Genomic DNA, 22169 nt, shown 5'->3' on the forward strand with positions numbered 1-22169 from the left:
GATTAGGTTTTAACATATGGATATGGTGGTGAGTGGGGGTGGGGAACACACACAAACCTTCAGTCTACAGTAGTTACTTTGTTCTTAGTTGACTGATCCTTCCCAGGGCTACAGCTTTCCCTATATGGTATATGACCAACAGTTCCCTAGAACTGCTTGCTCCCTACATAAATCTTCCTCACACACATACATCCCCATCCCCAGTGCGCCACCAAAAAGGGTTCGGGGACTCTTCTACCTATAGAGCACCTACAGGAAAGTTAGAAAATGGAGATCATTCTCGGAAGACAAACACACACAAGAATGCAAATCCTCTGGGTGAACACAGCCACACAAACCCTTGGCAGGCAGAGCACAGCCATGCATTTTAGAGAATACTGCATGTCGTGTCTGCCCTTTTGGGGCTTCAGAATGCACATGGGTGTGTTAAAGGGCTCTGCCAAGACCTGTACACCAAGATCTATCTGACTTCCTTTAACTTAACCTCTGACCACATTTCTCAGACTTATTTGTCAATGAAGCCCGTTCTTTTTGTCATGGTTTACAGTTCACCTGGCTTTTCCCCAAATATACTTTGCAGAGGAACTCTTACCCAGCTTTCTGGGACTCTGCTGACCAGAGAAGGCAGCCTTCAAGCTCTCACCCCCCTGAACTCTGGATAGGGCCAGTCCAGAAGCAGCCATCACAGCTTCTCTACTCTCAGCCTTACAGGCCATTCATTCCTTTTTGTTCAGGATCTCTTACCACCAATCATTTGTCCAAACAGTGATAGGAAATTGCAATATCCTTCAGACAAATAGGCTCACAGTCCAGCAGGACCTTGGCTGTCAACTGGGCTTATTTGGGTACCTGTTCTGCTCCCAGCATCAGATCTCACCTGGTCTCCTCCTGTTGCATCGTCTGACACATCCAAAGACCATGTGCACTAGTTATTTTGCATAATTCTTTCGAGAACATGAACCCATCAAGCAGGCTTGATTTAGTGTCTCTAGTGCCAGTGTGACCTGACTTCCTCATGCGGCTGAGGTTTTGGTGGGTTGCATGCTGTCTCGTGTTTAATTTTGAAGGAAGGTGACAGATGACTGAGAATAAAACACATTAACAGTGTGACTTGTTGAAAGCAACTGCAACAACAATAGATCTGTATATTCTTTCCACAAATTTCTGTTACCATGAAGAGAAGCAAAAATCAGATCTAAGAAGCCCAATGTCCATCAACAGATGAATGCATAAATAGAACATGGTGTATCTGTACAGTGGACTATTACTCAACCATAAAAGGGAATGAACTGCTGATACATGCTATAATACAAATGAATCGTAAAGACGTAAAGTAGAAGCCAGACACAAAAGGCCACATAGCGTGTGATTCCATTTATATGAAATATCCAGAAGAGGCAAATCCACAGATAGATAGGAAGCATATTTTTGGTTACCAGACCAGCTGGGGTGAAGAGGGAATGGGGAATGGCTGCAAATAGGTACAGGTTTTCCATTTGTGATGGTGGAAAAGTGCTGGACCTAGTAGTGATGGTTGCACAACATTGTAAATAACTTGAAGCCACTGAATTTTACACTATTTTACAACTATAGAATGGTTAAAATGATAAATTTATGTGTTCTTAGCATAATTTAAATAAAAATCAAACTAACTCTAAGAAAGTTCTGGGTACTGTAGAGAAATTTCCTGGATATAGCCCAGCATTATTTTCCATAATCCTCATCCAAAAAAGTTTCTTTAGACAGGTTAATCATTGCCTCTCTGTTGTGAGGTTTTAAGATTGGAATCCCTTTTAACCTTGTGGGCCAAAGAATACCGAGCAGTTTCCTTTTTCTTATTTAGGCATGGTTATAATGCATTATAGAATTTTCTAGTGAGCTATCTCCAGCCTTCTCATATGTATAAATCTCAGTAGGGCCACACCTTGTACCATTCTGGGTACCCCTTTTTGCAGGATGAGTGATTCCAAAACTATACTAAGTATGGGGAAATTAAAAAGACATGAGAATTGGTAGAGAGGATGGAGTGACATAAAAGCTTTCACTCCCAGAATAAAACTGGAGGAAACCGTCCCTTCTGTACTCTAGAAATGACTCATGAACAATATAAATCACCAATCAATCTTTTTCTGAAAAAGTCCTGGGATGTATAGGTTAAAAGAAATGGGATTTTTTTTTTTAGGTTAACTACAAAGCCACCAGCAGGGGGAAGTATACAAAGAGATGTCAGGACAGCCTTGGGGCCCCAAAATGTCCTGGGCTCCTCTGTAAACAGGGAGGCTTCTTTTGTGCCTTCAGTAGGAAAAATAGTCCTATTGTGAGCCTGTGAGAGAAACAACCTTTAATCCTTGCAAAGCCCAATAATATTATGTATATTGACTAAAACCCTGTAGAGTGGGCCTGACGGGGTTTTTTCATTACCACGGTACATTGTAACCTAGCTACCTTTGAAAAGTAACCAACATTGAGAGGCACTTGACATTTGCAAAGTATTATGGGTGTCCTCTCTATGTCCTCTCAAGTTCCCAAATTTACAATGGTCTTAATTTAAAAGTTAAGCCGGGGGATCAATTGCTTAGTGTAGGGCCAGGCTGCCCTTTTTAAAACAAAACAAAAAATATCAAACCCCTGTGGGCCAGTGTGACCTGACTTCCTCATGCGGCTGAGGTTTTGGTGGGTTGCATGCTGTCTCGTGTTTAATTTTGAAGGAAGGTGTCTGAACCCCCAATTGGACGGTCATGTTCCACTCCTCCAGGTGTTGCCGAGATGTAGGAAGGCAGCAGCAGCTGGTAATGAGTTGGCGAAAATGAAAAAGGAACATAAGTAGCTTCTTTAGCAAATCCCCTGGAAATGACATGGATCCTCGAGGATCGATAACATCGATCTATTCCAGGGCTACAGCCCTTCTCCATCTGACTCATCTGCAGTGTCAGCCCGGGGAGAGCAGCAACATTATTATCATCAAAACTGCGACCAAATCAACTGAGAAAATCAAACTCCAGCCTGCTTTCAGCTCCCTCTGTTTGGGCAGTGGCCATGGGTCAACATTAGAGCAAGGATCAGACTGAAATCCCAAGGGAGAACTTAAGTGGGCCATGGCCTTGCTTTCAGAACATATCTTTATGACCTTCAGTGATATTTGCACCACTGTCTACCTCCTACTGAAACTCCAATCATTGTGTAAACCTAGACTCCTGACCTGGGAAACTGGGGAATCGAAGTTACTTTTTAGAAAATGTTCAGATGACATTTGAGTCCGTTGTAAGCAAGTGGTCTGTCAATGTTTCCTATCAAAATCAGGCAGGCTGATTACTAAGTAAAAGTAAAAATTCAATTTGTTTACCATAGGCTAGTGCTGAGATTACAGAGATGAATGGGCTGACTCTTGACTCTGAAGTTCACAGTCTTTTATGGGAGATAGATGTAATACTAGTGATATCCAGTATGGAGGCTACAGTGGTAGCAGATCGTGAGATCACTCTGGAAATCCAAAGGAGGGAAACCAATTCAGTTTGAGAAGGTTTTACAGAAAGACTGACATCCAGGCTGACTTGGGATGGACTCTGAGTGCCATGGTAAAGAGTTTGGACTTGCCCTATACATGGCAGGGAGGCCATGAAGCAAGAGACTAACATAATAACATGGCAGTTTAAGAAAGATAACCAGGTTGCAAGTGTATCAGTCAGCTATTGCCACAGTAGTGCTGTGTAACAAACCTTCCCAAAAGCATAGTTTGTTGCTGAAAACAGCAAATGTTTGTTTTCCCCTTGTATGTCTATAGTTCAGCTTTGGCTCTGCTCTGCTTTTCTGGAATCAGCTGGGCTTAGCTCCAGGCTGTAAGATACACTGAAGTCAGCTTCAAGTTTTTTGTTATTCTGAGACTAGTCACTATCTAGGGCATTTTGTTCCTGTAGCATATTAACAGAGCATAAGAGTGGAAACAGGAAACTGCAGGGCCTCTTGGGCCTCGAGAGCTAGCACCCATGGGCATGCATGCACACACACACACATTTCATTAGTCAAAGTCACACACTAATTCAACGAGGAAATGCACTCCACTTCTAGTGGAAGGAACCTCAGTCACAAGGCAAAGAGTGTAGATGTATAATCCAAATACAGAGAGGGCCTGAAGAATGGTGAACAGTGATTCACTCCACCACCCCAGGAAGAGAACAAGTTGGAGTGAAGAAACCATAGGCAGTTTATGTGGAATATGCTTTGTGTAAAACAGAAGGAAACAATCCATTGAGCGACACAGAGGACTTTTCTGAAACTGCATAGTCCAACCAAGTTGGCCTCACCCGTCTAATCAGAACAGGGAGAAAACTCTAGCTAGAACATTATTAAATGGTTGGTTGAAACATTTAGGAATTCCTGGTTGAATTATGGTCTTGGCAGCAGCTGCCTCCCAGACCCATCTGGTTTGAATTGGCAAAACTGCAGCTGTGCTTGTTGGTATGGTTGAGCCTTTCTTTTGAGTAATGGGCCTGCATGGAAGGGGTGGAGACAGGGAAGAGAAGGATGGAACTGTTGTCATGAAAAATGGGTAGAGAGAACAAGAGAGCTACTACTACTGTTTTGCTTTGCAACATGGAATCGGGCCTGTGGTTCTGGACTGGAGGACAGATTCTTACAGGATTACTGGGTCCCCTCTGCTTCTCTAGGGCTGTTGTACCCAGTAGATGCTGTCACATCACATACTTGGGTTATGAATTGATTGTTTTGCTTTTATGAGGCTGGTATAATTAGTTTCACATTTTTAATTTATAGCATCAGCTAAGCTTTTTAATCCGTTATTTATGGCAAAGACCTAAGAACTAAATTGCCTCCTGCCCTACTCCCAGAAAGCATTTCAGTCCCACAGTTTGTAATCAGTTGTTTGGCTAAGACATGTGGCCCTCTTAAAGGAAAACTTTTCTCACAGATGAGCTGCTGCAACTTCTTTGGATTTCTTCCGACGTGAGCCCTGGAAACCTTGAAAAAATTAAAGCCTCAAATGTTTAAATGGAGTCATGTTTGTCTAAAGTCTTGCTTTAGGAGAAAGTGAAACTGGCAGGGATGAGAAATCATGCCAGAAAAGTTCCATTTCAAGAAAGAGTCTTGTGTTGGGTCACGTTTTCTATCTTTGGCCACCCCCTGTGCAGTACTCAGGTGTACTGTGTTGTGGTTTTTTTTCCCCCTGAAACAACTAAGGAATGTTGAGTGTGTGAGAAGTGAACTCAGGAACCTGGGATATGTGAGGAGAGGTCTGTGCCGCGAACCAGGGGTCTTGGACACTAGGCAAGTGAAGGATGAAGCCACCAGCAGACTCAGAAAGCATCCGATATACTTCTAGCTCATTTCCTAGGCCTCCCGAAGCATCTGCATCTGGTCTGGTTTGAGAGAGCAGCCGCGAGTTTTCTGAAAACTCCTGTTGAGTAGTATTGATGGCCACACCATAAGTCAATTTTTAAAAAAATCCCAGTCACACTTGTAGATCTGGAAAGACAGGATATGCCATAGCTCACATTCAGCTCTGTTGCTGAGATGGCATGGGGCGGGGGACATGGATGGCTTCCAGACTGGTAGCCCCCGTGGTAGCTTGAGCTGTAAGCTGCAGTCTCGGCTTCAGTCCTGACTTTGATTCTTTGCCCAAGTGCATTTGAGCTGGAGTGTTGAAGGGTTAAAGATGAAGAACCAGACTGCGGCAGGAGCAGCTCCTACAGGACAAAGGAAGGCATTGATGCCGAGCTGGGGGTCCTCCCCTCTCCCCTCCCCCACTGAGGCTGAGGGGTCTCAGTGTTTACTGAATGTTAAATAAATACCGATTGAATTGTATGTTTAATGAGGTGTATCAAACATGTAATAAGATACATATCTATTAAACAGTTGTGAAATCTCAGTAAATATGTTCTTAATAATAAAGGATGCAGATGGCTTACAGATTGGACCAAAGAACAAAGGCTAAAGGAGCTTATGGAAGGAATAGGAGAGCCATCTTCTGAAAACCGAGAAGACAGCTGATTTTCAGCCAGAATTTGATACATGTATCTGCGCTCAACAAGAGCAGAAATGGGACCCCGGCCCACAGAGGAGAGGACTATAAACTTCGAAACCTAAAGACCAGGAGAAATAGCGACTAAAATTAAAGACAGAAAAATGGTTGCTCACAAAAATGTCAGCAGGATTTTAAATATACCTTCAGGTTTTAGCAGGGTACAGTTCTTAGTATCCCATATTTACCTCTTGAATGTCCTATACTGCAGGGACTAGCCAAGTATTAGAAAACAAAAGAGTCACATGATATGTAGGTAAAGGATTATTAGCTTGTTTTTCTTTCTCTAAAAAGTGGTAATTATCATATTATATTGCAATATGCTATTGAAGTTACATCAGAAAACTGCTGTTGAAAACCGATCTCTTTCTCCTTGCACACATAGGTCAGGCTGAGAGTCTGGTTAAGTATGATTGTTTGCCAAATAATTGGTGCTTAGAGTTGAGAGAAAAGAGGGAGAAAGCAGTATATGCAGGAAAGAGATAGGGTGGCTTTCAGTGAATTCTGAAATAAACATGAAGCTTATGACCATGCTTCCCAACCAGTCTCGAGTCTTGGCACACAACAAAAATTACCCCCTTTTGTTCAGCACCCTGGAATAATCAAAGCCTAGGTGCTATCGGCTTGAGGGCTCTGACCAGGCATTAGCCTACCGTCTTGAGGGCAAAAACATTACTATCTCATCATACTGTTTGGGAAGCCATGTCCTAGCCCTTACAGAGAACTAGAGCTCCCAGACCTCAAACCTAACGTTCTGTCTTTCTGATCAGAAACCATTCCAGCTTTGAAGTAGTCAAAAAGTGTGCAGACGTATATACAAGCATAACAATTGACATTTGGATTGCTTTCTGTTTGACATTGTTCTAAGTGTCTACATGTATTAACTTATTTTAATAGCACAGTAACTATGAGCTCAGTGTTATCATTATTTCCACTTAAGAAATGAGAGCATTGGGGAAACACAGAAAGGCACTTCCCCAATACCCCCTAGTTGCTCAATGGCGGCACTGATGTTCAAGGCCAGCTAATTTGACTGGAGAGGGCATATTTGTAACCCTGACTCTCTGTTGATCCTTTCTAAGAATTTTAGGGTTGCGGGTCACAAAGAGAAGCCCAATTGTGCCGTATATTGAGGTTAAACCCCGTAGGGCAGCTCATAGCCCCAGGCATACGGGTGGGGCCCGAGTAGCAGGTGGGCTGAGTGGCTCCACGTCGCCCCCTCTGGAGCACATTCACGCTACACTCCTGTGCTGAGGTGCAGCAGACGGGAGGTCCTCTTTCTATAGCTCTCCGGATGTTCATAGCAGAGTTGTTTACAACATCAGACCAAATGCCATAGGCAGTCTAGGTGCATAATAGAAGTGGATGCAGTCCATATGCTAACATCTAGGGAATCTTTACAAAGTTTGATATAAAGGCATTTGTTGGCAAGGAGAGATGTTCATGATATATAACGTTAAAAAAAAAAAAAAAAAGGAAATGGTAAAAGAGGATGTAGCATTTGATCTTATTTTCATTTTTTAAGAAAGGAGATGGATAGATAGATCCATCTAGAGACAGAGAGAGAGGGAAACAGGCTTATAGAATAGTCCCCAAATGTTTACAGCTGTGATCTCAGGATAATGGGCTTAAGGCTGTTTTTTTTGTTGTTGTTCCTTTGTTTTCTGTGTCCTTTTTCTATAATGAACATGGATGACTGGAAAGTTTTTTTTATAAAAAGTCACCTGTTGAATTCCTACAGAATTATTAATGTTCAGGTTCCATTTCAGTCTAAACATAGTTTCCCCAGACCAACGGCTTTCAACCTTTCACTGTCGTTGTTTTAGCAGCAGAATTCTTTTTCTAATAAAATCTCACTCATAGCTTCAATATATAAAAACAGATCAAATAGAACTTCTTTGATTGAAGCCAGATGTGGGGCCCAGAGCCCACCACCCACTTAACTGCCCCCTTCCCACCACCCCAATTCCTAAATGGGCATTGTTCACAAAACGCTGCCCTGGACCACTCTGTGAGAATCGTGCTGGCCTGAAAAACATGCTTGGAAGCAATGAATATATTTAAAGAATCAAATAATAATTGAGAAAATAATAGAAAACTTGATTATTTTAAAAGATAGATTCTTTGTAATTTAAATTTAAATGCATAGATTTTTGCCAGATCCTGCTCTGTGGGCACTTTGTAGGGGTCACCAAGTGGTTTATTCATGTGGCAGCCTCCTTGCATCCAACATGACGCTTTTATCATAGATACAAGTAAGGTTCCCCTGTTTTGTAGTTTTACTTCTTCTGTTTGATTTCTGCTCATTCCTATACTGTCTTTAAGTGTCACTGAACTTCAAGAAGAGTCCAGAAAGGAGCCCAACACCCACTTTCCGGCACCTTGTTTAAGCTTGCTTTCATGGTATTTACCTGCCTCTTAAAGAGGCAAGTCAATTGTAGTTGGTAGAAAAGGATTTTAAAGAAAACTGAATCATTTATCCATAGAACACAGAAATGCTAATTTGAAAACATACATACACCTTTGTGTTCACTGCATTTTCTATAATAGCCAAAATAGGGAAATAACAACCTCTGTGTTCGTTGGTGGCTAAATGGATAAAGAAAAGATAGACGCACATACAGACACACACAATGGAATACTACTCAGCCCTGGAAGAAAATTATGTCTTGCATTTTGCAACAACATGGGTGGACCTTGAAGGTATCATGTTAAGTGAAATAAGTCAAATGGAGAAAGACAAATGCCATATGATTTCTTTCGAATATGGAATCTTAAACAAAAGAATGAAAAAAGAAAGTTAAACAAAACAAACTTAAAGATACAGAGATCAGATGAGTGGTTATCAGAGGGGAAGGGGAATGGGGCACTGGGCAAAATGGGTGAAGGAGGGCAACTGTATGGTGATAGATGGTAACTAGGTTTGTGTACTCATTTTGTTGTGCATACAAATGTCAAATGATAATGCTGTGCATCGGAAACTTACATAATAAAAAAGTAAGAAACCTGAGTTTTTTTTATGCCATATGGTTACCAACAACCAATATTTGTGTCTGATAAACAATGGCAGTGTAAGACAGACTAGAATCAAGCCTCAAGACTGTCCTGATGTGAACTTTGAGTCTAAGCCTCATCCTCAATTTCTCTAGAATGGACCCAACAGTGAACCAAAGAGGTATCTTTCTGCTTGTCTTTATCATTCATTCTCCAGAGGAAAGCTGAGTAGATCCCCAAGAATTAGGTGAGTGATCATTCACCCATCATCAGAGGGCTATTGTTTCATTATCTTTGTTTCCTAACTGTTCTGGAAACCAAAATAATATTTGAAAAAATACCTTCCTGAAAAAAGATGCCAAGATATCCCCACCTCTCTCCTCTTTCATCACTTTCTCATCTGCCATCTCTGCCGTTCTCCCGCATCCCACATAAGAGTAGCCTCGTGACTCTTAGAAAGGATTAATTGTTGCACTGTGAGCTCAACTCCACTGAGCTGAGTTGAAATCTCGTTCTGGATGCTACAGGTTATTAGGGTTAGCCGAAAGAATGCACATTTATTTACTGAAGGTACTTTATAAATCAATACCTTGTTTTTGAATTCAGGTCAATAGGAATAACTCTGAAACACAACCAACAACTACAGCAACCCTAAAACAGCACTTTCAACTTATTGATTTTCAGAAAAGTATCTTTTCCTGGCATTCTTCACACACCCTTGATAAGCAGCTCAATGCAATCAAAAATTTAATGGATTTCCAACCCCCCCTTCCCAAATATATATTTTTATATATTTTCAACATGTTTTTGAATTGCAGCCAGTTAAATTCTTGAAAAAGATAATTTGGGTGGGGGATGAAAGATGGGAGTTTGCGTTTGTTTCTTCCCAGTTTTATGGGGAGGCATTTTGCTGATTCATTGCTGGAGCACAGCTAACCAGATCCACCAGCTGTTCACCATTTAATTTCTTCAGTCTTTGGGTGCCTGTAGATAGTTCTCTAACTTCACTGAGAAAATTTTACTTCTTCTCATGCAACAGTATTTATTAAGTACTTAATTGAGGATAATCTTGACCTGGGGCACTTTAAAAAGCAAAAGTAGCCGGAATAATTCTTACCTTCCTTTGAGGCCAAGCATTTTTAAGCCGGGGCACCAAAGGTTGTTTACAAACTACTGTGTGTGTGTGCATGCTCCTTTCTTGAAGAAAGGAGAACATGCATGGTTCTTGGAAGAACCGTGACCCTGAAAAAGACATGAAGTGCTCTAAAGCAACCCTTCTCAAAGTGTGATCTGAGAACCCCTGGGTTTCCTGTGGTCTCTGAGGTCAAATGATTTGCACAATAATACAAAAACATTATTTTTCACTCTTAATCTCTCACAAATGTACAGTGGAGTTTTTGATGTATTATAGTTCAACAAATTAAATGTAGAGGCATCATCTGAAAATCCAGCTGTCTTCTCTTAAACTAGATATTAGAGATTTACGAAAATGTGGCACAGTGGCACTCTTCTCTAAATTATTTTGGTTTGGGAAGTATAATTATTTTTCTAAAAATATGTTACTTATATTAATGTACAATGGGATAATCTTTTTCGATGAATTAATATGTACTTTTTTTCCAGACTCTAATGTATCCATAAATATAACCTAGACAAACAAAAGCTCTTTAGCATCATTAGTAATATATAAGATTGTAATTAAGCCCTGAGACCAAAAACGTTTGAGAATCACTCCTTCAGAAGATGTGGGGATTTCTCTAAGCAATACTAATATAAGTAAAAATAAAAACAGCCTGATAGTTTTACAGGTAGGTAGTTGTGCTATATTGGGTTGAATCATGTGAAACTGTCAACATGGGGCCTTTATTTGCCTACAAGAATGGTTATTTCATGTGGTAAACCTAGTAAAAGGATATTGTTATCAATCTAACAGTTGGGCTATATTTACCTTGGTACCTCATTTCTCAAAAATTGAATCCTCTCATTTCAACTCAGAGGCTCTTCACACAAGTATACTGCTGACAGTGTATTCAGAGGGTAGTAGTGAGAATGTCCAGGAAAAGGGCAGCTTCCCTAATTCCGTAGGATAGATTCCTCGAAGTAGAACTACGGGGCCAAGAAGCTTGAACATACATTTGACTCTTGATTGCCAAACTGTTTTCCAGAAAGTTGTGCTAATTTATATTTCCATCTACCATGTTGTAGAGGTGCTTCTCTGCACCACAACTGGGTTTTCTCTCTTTATCTCTTACTCATCCTCCCCTCTCCCTTCTTCACATCCCCTACTCTCTGCTCTTCTCTGTTTTCCAAATGAACTTAACAGGAAAAATATTATCTTATTTTAATTTGCATGATTTTGATCTTTAATGACTGGCAGGTATTGTTTTCCCAAATATTCTTTGCTGGCCACCAACTAACTGTGCCTTTCTAGTGAGTCACTTTTATTTTCAAACCTTAATATCCCTCAGTTCAGTTGAGTCGCTCAGTCGTGTCCGACTCTTTGCTACCCCATGGACTGCAGCTCTCCAGCCCTCCCTATCCATCACCAACTCCCAAAGTTTACTCATATTCATGTCCATTGAGTTAGTGATGCCATCCAACCATCTCATCCTCTTCGTCCCCTTCTCCTCCCGCCTTCAATCTTTCCCAGCATCAGAGTCTTTTCAAATGAGTCATTCTTCACATCAGGTGGCCAAAGTATAGTAGTCTGTAGTTAGAAAATGAGCAAAGCCCACTGGTCTGCAGGATATGGAACACATTCTTTTGGTTTCATTATTACCTATTTGCTAAACAAATGAGCTGATGCCAATCAAATAGCACTGTTCAAAGTATCTCTGGCCAGAAACATAAAATGTTGAAACCACAAGTAACCTTCTCATTAGACCCTGCACTGGTCAATACCCCACTTTAGTCTAATTTGGGGCCCTATAGTTTAAGAGGAAAGTGAAAAACTTAACTTCAAAAAAACGAGCAGTAACAGAAGAGTAAACTTGAAACAGGTCTTATTTAATTGGGAGACTAGTGCATATCATCTCGTTCCTTGCTGGCACTTTCCTCTGGCTTGAAGTCTTTAGACAGTCTCTAGAAGTCTCTGGACAGCCTTTCTCTGTGTACGTGTGTCAACACACCTGAGATAGTACCTCTTAGAAGAGAAGGTCGTGTTTAGTTCTCTTTTTATACTTCTGCACAAATAGATCCTTTCCAAGCATTCTGTTTAGTTGTATATTGAGACTGAGGCCACATGTAAGAAGAAAAGAAAAACAATGGGGAGAAAAATTATTGTAAATATATTTAATAGGAAAATACTGAATACATGATAGTGAAGCAGAGGACTCCAGATGCTAGTAAGAATCTTCGAATGAAAAATCTTGAGAAATCCTTCTTATGATGCAACCATGCTATGGCCTAGACAGGAAAGGGAATAGTGAACTGTAAGCTTCCCTGGGGATATAAAGAGATCAAAATTGAAAGGGAAACACCCTGACATAAATGTCTAAAAACAGCAGACTCCCTGTTTTCCTGTGTTCTGTTGACCAGATCTCTTTATTAACTATCTCCCAGGCCTCACCAGTATCAATAGTGGTTCATAATGATGGCCTGAGGGCAGAGCAAGATCTTGAAGTGCCCTCTGACTCATCAAAGAAAGATTAAATTAAATGTATTTTGTTGAGGTCTAATTCTTTTAAAATTGGTAATCCATGTGTGGTATAGATGATAATTCCCTATTAATCCAATATTTTATTCGACCAGAGCAATCTTTGAGTCATCTATTTCCCACCCATAAGAAGGAGTTGATGCTAGTCTTTAAATGTCATTGAGCGTTCATCAGTTGTGTCTCTATTGTACGTCGCTCAAGGAATTTACATAAGCACAGCTGAGTATCTGTTGTTTTCTTGCTCTGTGATAAAAGTTCATTTTTAAAGCCTCAAATTGCGATTTGTCAAAGTCCATTTGCCAGTTCTCTAACAATTTCAGCCAAATTGTAAATTGTATAACTGTCTGCATCATTTGCATACATAATCATGTTAGAGTGATGGTATAATCTAGGCACATCATTTATTAGAAGAGGGAACAATAGCAGCCAGCTTCCAATTCTTGGGATACTCAGAGTAATTTATTACATGGCTGATGTTTTCTTTCTAATTTCCACCAAATGATCTCTTTTAGAATGATGAGCGCTAAGGACGGCTGTCCCTTGTGGATTATCTTTACTGCTTTCCTAATCTTGAATTGAGAGCCAAGACGAGCACCACATTACACATCTGCTTCATTCATACACACACACACACACACACACACACACACAGAGTAATTTCAGTCCAAACAATATCACAAGAGTTCAATGAAACATCCTCCTGAAATGGTGCCCTGTGTTAAATTAATTTGATCTCTGAGTCTAGTTATTGAGTATTCTTTTCTGTGCATTGACAATTTGCCAATTGCTTGCTTCCTATTTTTAATCAATCTTGCAGATAATTTACCAGCCAACTAAATCGTTTTACTGGCCTATCACACTTCTCTACCTGACAGAGAGCAAAAGTAAATACAATCAGTCGTGTGTTGCGCCATAGGAAATTTATGATGACCCCAGGCAAGTAGCTTTCTGCAAGACTAATTTATGTATAGTCACATCTGTCACTGTGGCACTTGGACACATCTTAGGCTTTTTTATTAGTTATTCCTGGTAACAACCCTGTGAGATCACAAGGTGGGTCAGACATTCCCTTCCTCAAGAGGCCTCTGAAATTTCATTAGATGCTACATTTCAGGACTCAGTCCTCAAGTCAGGAGTTCGGTCCAGACCACTGATCAGGGTCACCTCAAGTCCTAGGACTCAGAAGCTCTACCAGGCCCGAATTCATTACTCCATTTATTAATTTTTCCCCACAATAAATGCGGAGAGGAAATCACTTTCCTGGGGTCATAAAGTAATTTAGTTGTAGTAGGGATTAAACTTCCTTGTAAGTTAATGATTAACAAAGACTCAGACCTGAATTCTTATTCTGACTCAGCCATTTATTAATGGTGTGACTTTGGGCACGTTGCCTCCCTTCTCTTGCAACACTGTCATCTTTTTGAAAGCGAGGGAAACACTGCTTATCCTTTGGGCGTTATTGTGAGTGTTGAAGTAGTAACAGGTCACTGTCTGAGTGTTTTCTGGACTAGGTTATTTATACTCCTTCCTTTGTTTCATCCACAACACAGCCTTGCAAGAGGTGGAGAGTGCCTCTGTATAGAACTCCTGGTAGAGAATCTACACTCAATATTATTAGGATGCTATGTGGTAACTCATTCTTAGAGTTAGTAGAGAACATCACCATGGTTGTCTTTCTTTCCTTCTGTTTATTTACTGGAAACATCTTGGAACTCAGAGAGGAATCTATTCAAGTTGCAAAATTACAGATTAACAGAATTTGAAGTAATTTTGGCTTAAAATACTCAAGTGTGGGCAGAGACCAATTGATGAGGCTCTCTGCTGACTCTCAGAACAAATGTATATAATCTCAGCTTTCATATACAAGCCTGAAACTCACCAGATCCAACTGTCTCCCAAGTTACAGAGGTACAGTTGTCGCTGCTTCCAGCTGGAATCATGCTCAGGTACCACAGAGCATTATTGCTTCATGGCTGTATACACATAGGCTCTTAGAATAGCACATGTCCTACAGTAAGTGCTGAGTAAGCGTTAGCTAGTATTGTTACCGTGAGCATTACCCCACTCTCAGCCCACCCACTAGTTATGTTTGCTGGATCAGCTTTCTTAATATACAAAGCCAGAAAGATTCTCCTTCCAGAATGAGATTTGTTTGAATGGCTTTCATATGTTTATGGCCTAGTGATACTACCTAACTTTCCATAAATGTTTGTGGAACAGAAACAGGCGTGCATGCCCTACAGACAAGGCATCTCTAGAGATATAAAGATGAAGAAGCCTTGAATCCTAACCACAAAGAACTTATAGTCTGCTGAGAGAGAGGGTGGGGCCTGGTCATAATGCAAGTCAAACTGTAGGAATTTTTTTAATTTCATGTGTGTGGATGTAAAGTGCAACAGGATGGGAGGGGTTATAGAACTTCCCAGAGGAACTAACCATAGAGCATGGCCTTAAAGGATTAAGGTATCCTTCTTTCCTTCCAGCCATCTACCTGCCCTTCCCTCTAAGCCCCAGACACTATGTAAGAGGACTGTAGAATCACTGCATGCATGATCTTGGCTGTCGGGACCATCCTGTGGATAGAGAAGAGATATAGATGTAGATTAATGGCTACAGGAGAGTTGAGCGAGTGCTCATAAAGAGACTCTAGGAGGGGCTAGAGGAGCCCAGAGGAGAGTCTTCTAAACTGAATGAGAGATCAGGGAAAGCTTTTAGGAAGGAGGTGATGCTTGAGGCAGATTTTGAATAATAGTTTGAGGAGATCATGAAGAGGATTGAGAAGAAAAAGAAAGACAAGCTAGGTCAAGACATGGAGGCAAGAAAAGTGTTGGAGCTTTATGGCACCCCCGGCAGCTCAGAACATGCAGGAGAGCTGAGAATGAAAGCAGAGTAAGGTGGGCAGGATGTTAGGACTGTAATGGGGGGGTGGCGGGGAGGAAAGCAAAGGACGCAGCCTTCCAGACAGAGGGACCAGCAGGATCACAAGTACAGAGGTCTAAAAAGTGAATCACGCAGAAAGCCAACAAGTCGTGTAGCTGGAAGAGAGGTGAGTCTGAAAAGGTGAAATGGGGCAAAGTCCATCTTCCTCCTGTGGAATTTCTTTCTGGCTCCCTCAGCACCATCTGGCTGGCCCAGTTCTCAGTGGTACAGTATAGGCATTCTGAGTCCAGCAGCCCCAACCTCCTCCCCTCCCATACCAATGGTTTTATGACTTTGATTTTGATTCTGGGCCAACTTGGCCATATGGCTGGGCTTCCTTAGTACAGAAACCCTTTGAGCCATTTGCCCTGAGTAAATTCATATTTTCTTCTTAGGCTTCAGATCTCTCTCTCATGTGGCTTTTGATTGGCCTCCCATTTCGACCAGCAGTTAGCATCAGAAAAAGATGGTTAGGAAATAAATACCTAAAAGATACTTAGTTCAGAATGAAGGCATTCTTTCCACAGTACTCATTCAAGAGAATTTCAAGAGCTCAGAAATAATTAGTCTCATTCTGATCTGGGCCACATCTATGAATTCTAACAAGGTTGTATTCTTACACATCATCCTCAGGTAAGGAGTGACTGTTGGACTCCAGCAGTCATAGAATGAATAGTAATGAGCTTAAATCTCTGCATTTAAATGTCTTTTTTCAAACGATGGTCATGTGAACCACAGAAAAAGAAGTTTCTTCCCAGTGATTTATGTTCTTGGTGTTTTCTGGAAATTGTGTCAATCTTCAGAGAATTGTCTGATCGTCCATAGATTGCATTAAAGTCCTCAGAAGAACTAGCATGCCATAAATGCCTTTATTTTTTTAATGTATAGTAAGCATTAATAGGGCTTCCCAGGTGGTTCTAGAGGTAAAGAACCCGCCTGCCAATGCATTAGGCATAAGAGATGCAGGTTCGATCCCTGGGTCAAGAAGATCCCCTGAAGGAGGGTATGGCAACCTACACCAGTATTCTTGCGTGGAGAACTGCATGGACAGAGGAACCTGGGGGGCTACAATCCATGGGGTCACAAAGAGCCAGACACGACTGAAGCGACTTAGCATGCACGTATGGAAGCATTGATAACTGTCAGGACTTTTTTCTAATAATTTAACCCCCAGAATGCCTAGTATGCACCTAGCTCTTTGCAAACTTAGATGTTAGTGAAACACAGTGCCTTTCTTTAAGGAGATTTTGTATAATTCAGTATTACCTAAAACAATACAAAACAAAAATAGCAAATCTTCCTCACTGCTATTATTTTTAAGGATTTTTTTACACTCTTTCACTATACTAGAAGAGTCTTTCTCAGACCAAGGCAGTTTGCAGGGTCAAGTCTAAGATGTTTTAGCAACATTTTCTTCTCAAATGGGCAACAAAATCACTAAATCCCTTTGAATTTAGTGAACCAGGCTGAATATTCCAGATTTATTTTAGAAGAAAAAGAAACTCATTTGAAACATGCAGATTGTTCATAGACACAATTGCCTTAATTAATCAGGCTCTTTAGGTTGAAACGAACTGGAACCAAACTCGCATTAGTGAAACTAGGAACATATTGATTCGCATACCAAATGCCTGAGCTGGGTGGCTTTAGGCTCAGCTGGATTCACCAGCTCAAATACAACCTGGCTCTCACTTCCTCTCCTCTCCTCACACCTTCCTGGGTTCTGCTTCCCTCATTTCCAGGCGGGTATTTGCACGTAATAGGCCTTGGCAGCTCCAGGCTCACACCTACCAACATAACTTCCCCAAGGGGAGCCTCCCATTGCCAACAGCTCCAGCAGTTTCTTGGATTGGGCTCTCATTGTCTCAGCTTGTGTCCGTCACTCTAGGCAGGGTGGTTTGATGTCTGACTGTCAGAGTAAGATACTCCCTTGCCCCCAAAGAAGTTTAGAGTGCCTATTCCAAAAGGGGAGACAGCAAGTAATGCCCACTGTCCATTATGATAGCCTCAGTAAATTCTAGTGTGTTGCAAAATCAAGTGGTACAGTCAGGTGAAGGACACAAAACCACAAGCTAACAATAATAATGTAAGTGGCAACAAACAATTAAAAAATAAAATATGTCATCAAATTTGAGTTTTTCTAAATTTTTAAATGCCAAATAGTTCCTTTGATTGTATTTTCACCAACTTCAAGAAATTAAACTATGATTGGCCCAGATGATTCCTAAATGCACTTTAAGATTTTGTTTAAAAATCTATAATTCTATCTATTGATTAAATTGATTAGCTCATTGTTTCAGAACCATCTAAAAATGGCTTTCAGGTCATAGAGCTAGGTAAACTACATTAATACTGGGTAAACAATCTGACACTTCCAAGATTTTTTCTGACTATGACTTCTCTACAAAGCCAATCTAAGATATACTCTCCTTCAGGGGATTTTTTTTACTTAATATTATTTTATAGAAGAAGCCAAGAGAGATTTCAACTCTATATTTGAGTGAAAATATATCACATCATTTTCATATGATTACTTAATAATATTGAATTCTTCCTTCAAATTTACAATCACATTCCCACCGTAACTCCAAATATATGAAATAGAAATTCATGAAGGAATTTTATGGGTAAAATAAAAAGTATTTCCTAGAAATATTTAATAGCTGATTAAAAATTTTAATTATAAACTTTTAAAAGCCAAATAATAAAGTCCAAATGTGAGAATAGAAATTTTACCAACTTGATTTGATTTTATTACTGTGAGCCTAAGTTCTGCTTGCCTGGAAAAAAATAACATTTTTCTTAAGTTTATTTCTCTCTTTTTAACACTGATGTGTAATACTCAAACAAAACCTCTCACAAAGGCACTTATCATTTTATTCTGTTTTTCCATCATGCGCACATTTCTTTTCATTTCCATTTCTTCCATATGGAACATTGATCACAACAAAAGGCAAGCATCTATTTCACAAATTGACAAGAGTGGCGATTCTCTTTTTGAAAAGATCGTAATAGATGCAGATTTATCAGCTTTAGGGTTATTTCATAGACTTTTTTTTTTTAACTAAATACTGCCGATCTGCAAAACACTCTTTACCTTATTTCTGAAATAAAAGTTACATGGAATTCAGCAGCACATCAAGAATGTAACAACATTCACTTTGGAGTTAGCATCCTTCATGCTCTCATTGTGCATCTGAACTCTTGTGAGGTTCCCTTTCATCCAACAAGGCCTCCCAGAGGTACCTGTTTCAGTGATAAGATTCACCAGTTTTTCATCATTCCAGAAAAGATAGTAGCCGACTGTCTCTCTAGTGGACTCGGTGATCTTACCTTGAGGTGTTAAAAATCGCTAAGGGCTATAAGGACTTGTGTAAATTACAGCCATGCAGAGAGGCATTGAAAAATCAATAAGTGATGAAATAGTACTGGAGTGAAGTAGCCAAGAGAGCAATGGGTGGGAAACTCCCAAGGACACAGTTTCATTTTGTCAAAAGGTAAAAGAAGATGTTCTGATGTGTTTCTATAAAACGGGCTTCCTCGGAAACAAGAGGCTATTGGCATAGATGGCAGGAGGATCACTCCAACAAGCCACTAGATGCAATGGACTGCGAACTTCTTGGTACAACGACTTTATTTTAGACAACCATCCATTTTATTCCAGTTAAGCAATAAATATGGCGTTTTCTTCATTACTTTGAGTGTCTACCCCAACACAGTTTTTCTATCCCCTGGATACCCAAGCATAGCCCATTTCCTCCATTCTATAAGGGACCACGCGTATTGCTTCCACAAACCATCCTCATCCTTTCTGATTGTACATTAGCAGTGTTTCCCCAAGAAAGTGACAATGTGGTTGAATCTGGACATCAGTTCCCAAGGGCTTCCACCCATTCACAGATGACTGTGGATGTATTCAGCCTGGAGGCTACAGCTCTGCAGCCTAGGAACATTCATATAGTTGAGTCCCTGAGCTGATAATTAAATTTGCTGCTGCTCTTTCTTCCTTCCTTTCTAATTTTTAAAATTTGAAATGACATCATATTGATATTTTTGACGTTGATAATTTGTTTTGCGATGGTCAAACTGATTTTTATAAAATCATGTTTGAGTATCACAAAGAAATAGATAAGGGGAGGGATCCAATGCAGTCAACTTTGCTTGGGAGAACCTACTTCCCTCCTGCTGATGGGTGAAGGTCCCCTTTTATCTCTGTCCTTTCCAATGGTGATAATGCCCCTTGCTCCTTATATAGCCATCTGGTGTGTAAATTAAGCTATCTATAGAAGGATGAGCCAGGCACCAACTGAATCCCAAGGTCTCAATCAAGAAAAAGGAAACCATAAAGATGTTACCTAAGAACTGATTGAAATGATAGAATTACAATTACTGTGTGTGTGTGTGTGTGTGTGTGTGTGTGTGTAACTTCTGTCCTTTGTTTAGCAATATAACAATGAAAATTGATCATTAGCTTCTGTTTTGGGTCAGTTGGTATCACTCAAGCTACAGATGAAACTTTAAAAAAAAAAAAAAAAATACCCGCTTGGAAGAGAAAAAAGTAGCCATGAGTGTTTGTACAATTAAAAGACTTGTAGTCTTGGTGAATTGTGATTTGGGTCTTAAAACACCAAATAAAATATCCTACTTATCTCCTTTCCTTTACCAACACCCAAGTACACTTGGAACACTGACAAGCAGAATCTTTCATATCTAATGAAACCAGGGCAGTAACTATCAAGTGAAAAGGACTGATATGTGAACCAACTTCCAGCCTGTTCCCAGCCCATTTACGATATGTCAGGTATGCTTCCTGATAACCGATGAACTAATTTTTTAATATGTGTCAGATACACAACATCTGTATACACTCCACTGTAATTCAGAATCTGTATATATACTCCAAGGTGCTGATCACCCTCAGTCTAGCTACCATTCATCCCAGTTGATCCCTTCCACCTTTCATCCACCTGAACTAGTTTTAATTATTTTTTTTACTCATAGGCTGTGTCTCCCTGCACTATGTAGCATGGGAAATGAAGACATATATCACATTTAGGAGAAATCTGTCCATTTCAGGTCCCAGAAAAACATTTTCTGATAGGTAGTGAGGAGGTGGTTTAGGTAGCTTGGGTTATCTAGTAGTTTGACTTTCCTCTTCTCCATAATTACATGAGCACATGGAATCATATCACTTTCTTCGTCCCCATATAGTCTGCCATGTCTGAATGAGGGTTCTTGTTGTCGTTCAGTCCCTGATTCATGTCCGACCCTTTGCAACAGCATGGACTACAGCACACCAGGCCTCCCTGTCCCCCACTATCTCCCAGAGTTTGCCCAAGCTCATGTCCATCGAATCAGCAAGGTGAAAAATCCAACAGACAACAGATAAGTACTTGTGCTATACCCAGCTTGCTTGTCTGTCTGCTACATGATGTACTCCCCGAGTAAACCCCTGCTGATCATGCCCACACCATGAACAGAGCAATACCCACCTCCTCTAACAATTCATCCACTGATGCCATTATCCATTGTTTATGACATTGCAACCGCAGTAATGAATTGATATGTCTTGATCTTTGAAATGCTTAGACAGGAGGCCACACATTATAAGAAAAAACAATGTCAAGACAACTCTGTTCGGCAGGGGTTGGAAATGGATATTGTGCAGGAAAATGCATTAAAGTTGAAGAGGGTTTTGTTTAACATGATGGTTTTAAAGACGTCAACAATTATGATGGGCAGTAACTCCTTCAATCAGAAGATTATGGAGAAGCCCTACATAGGCCAGGGTGCTGGTGTGATTCCAAGTGGTGCTACCACCATGAAACACTAGGGGTCACCATATTAATGCCAGAGTCTGGGCTCCATTGCTGTCCCGAGAGCCTACCATCCAGGAGCTCTTGGCTCCCTGTTTATTCAAGGAATGTTGCTCACTGCCTATCAGTCATGATGTGTGACCCTTTGCAGTTATTTCAAGCACCACTGAAACAATGGGGTAGAGTCCTCGCTAAGCCTCTTTCTGGTGAATGACGTTTTTTAAGGGCCACCTAAAGAGTATCAATCCATTATTTGGGGCTAAAGGTAATTATAAGGGGTGTGTAGGCCAATTAACCAAATATAGAACATTTTCATTCAATAGCTGCACAGTATGCCAACTCAAATGCTCTGCTAAATCCTGAGTCTCTCAAACCGTGTCAACACTCTTTTACTTGCCAGGATTGATATTCTGTTGAGTGTTGACTAAAACATTAATCTTTCTCTCCCTTTGTTTCTCATCTCTTTATGTTTTCAATCCCCAATTCAGAAACTAGTTTCCAAAGAAGAAGTGTAAGCAGTTGTCTGTAATCTACAGATATGTTATCATCAGGCTCTATCACTGGCCCAGGTACAGAGGAGGTCACAACCTCACAGTGATCTGATTCTGCTTACTCTTACCTTAGTCCTAAGAATAATGCTACCCACCCCACCATCATAAGTAGGAAAGTTCTAGTTATCTTATTTGGGGTAGACTTTCTGAAGGGTAGGATTAAAGCAGTTGAAGATCTGTGAATAGCATTTAAACAACAC

The sequence above is a fragment of the Dama dama genome, chromosome 4, assembly GCF_033118175.1.
Source record: "Dama dama isolate Ldn47 chromosome 4, ASM3311817v1, whole genome shotgun sequence".
NCBI lineage: Eukaryota > Metazoa > Chordata > Mammalia > Artiodactyla > Cervidae > Dama > Dama dama.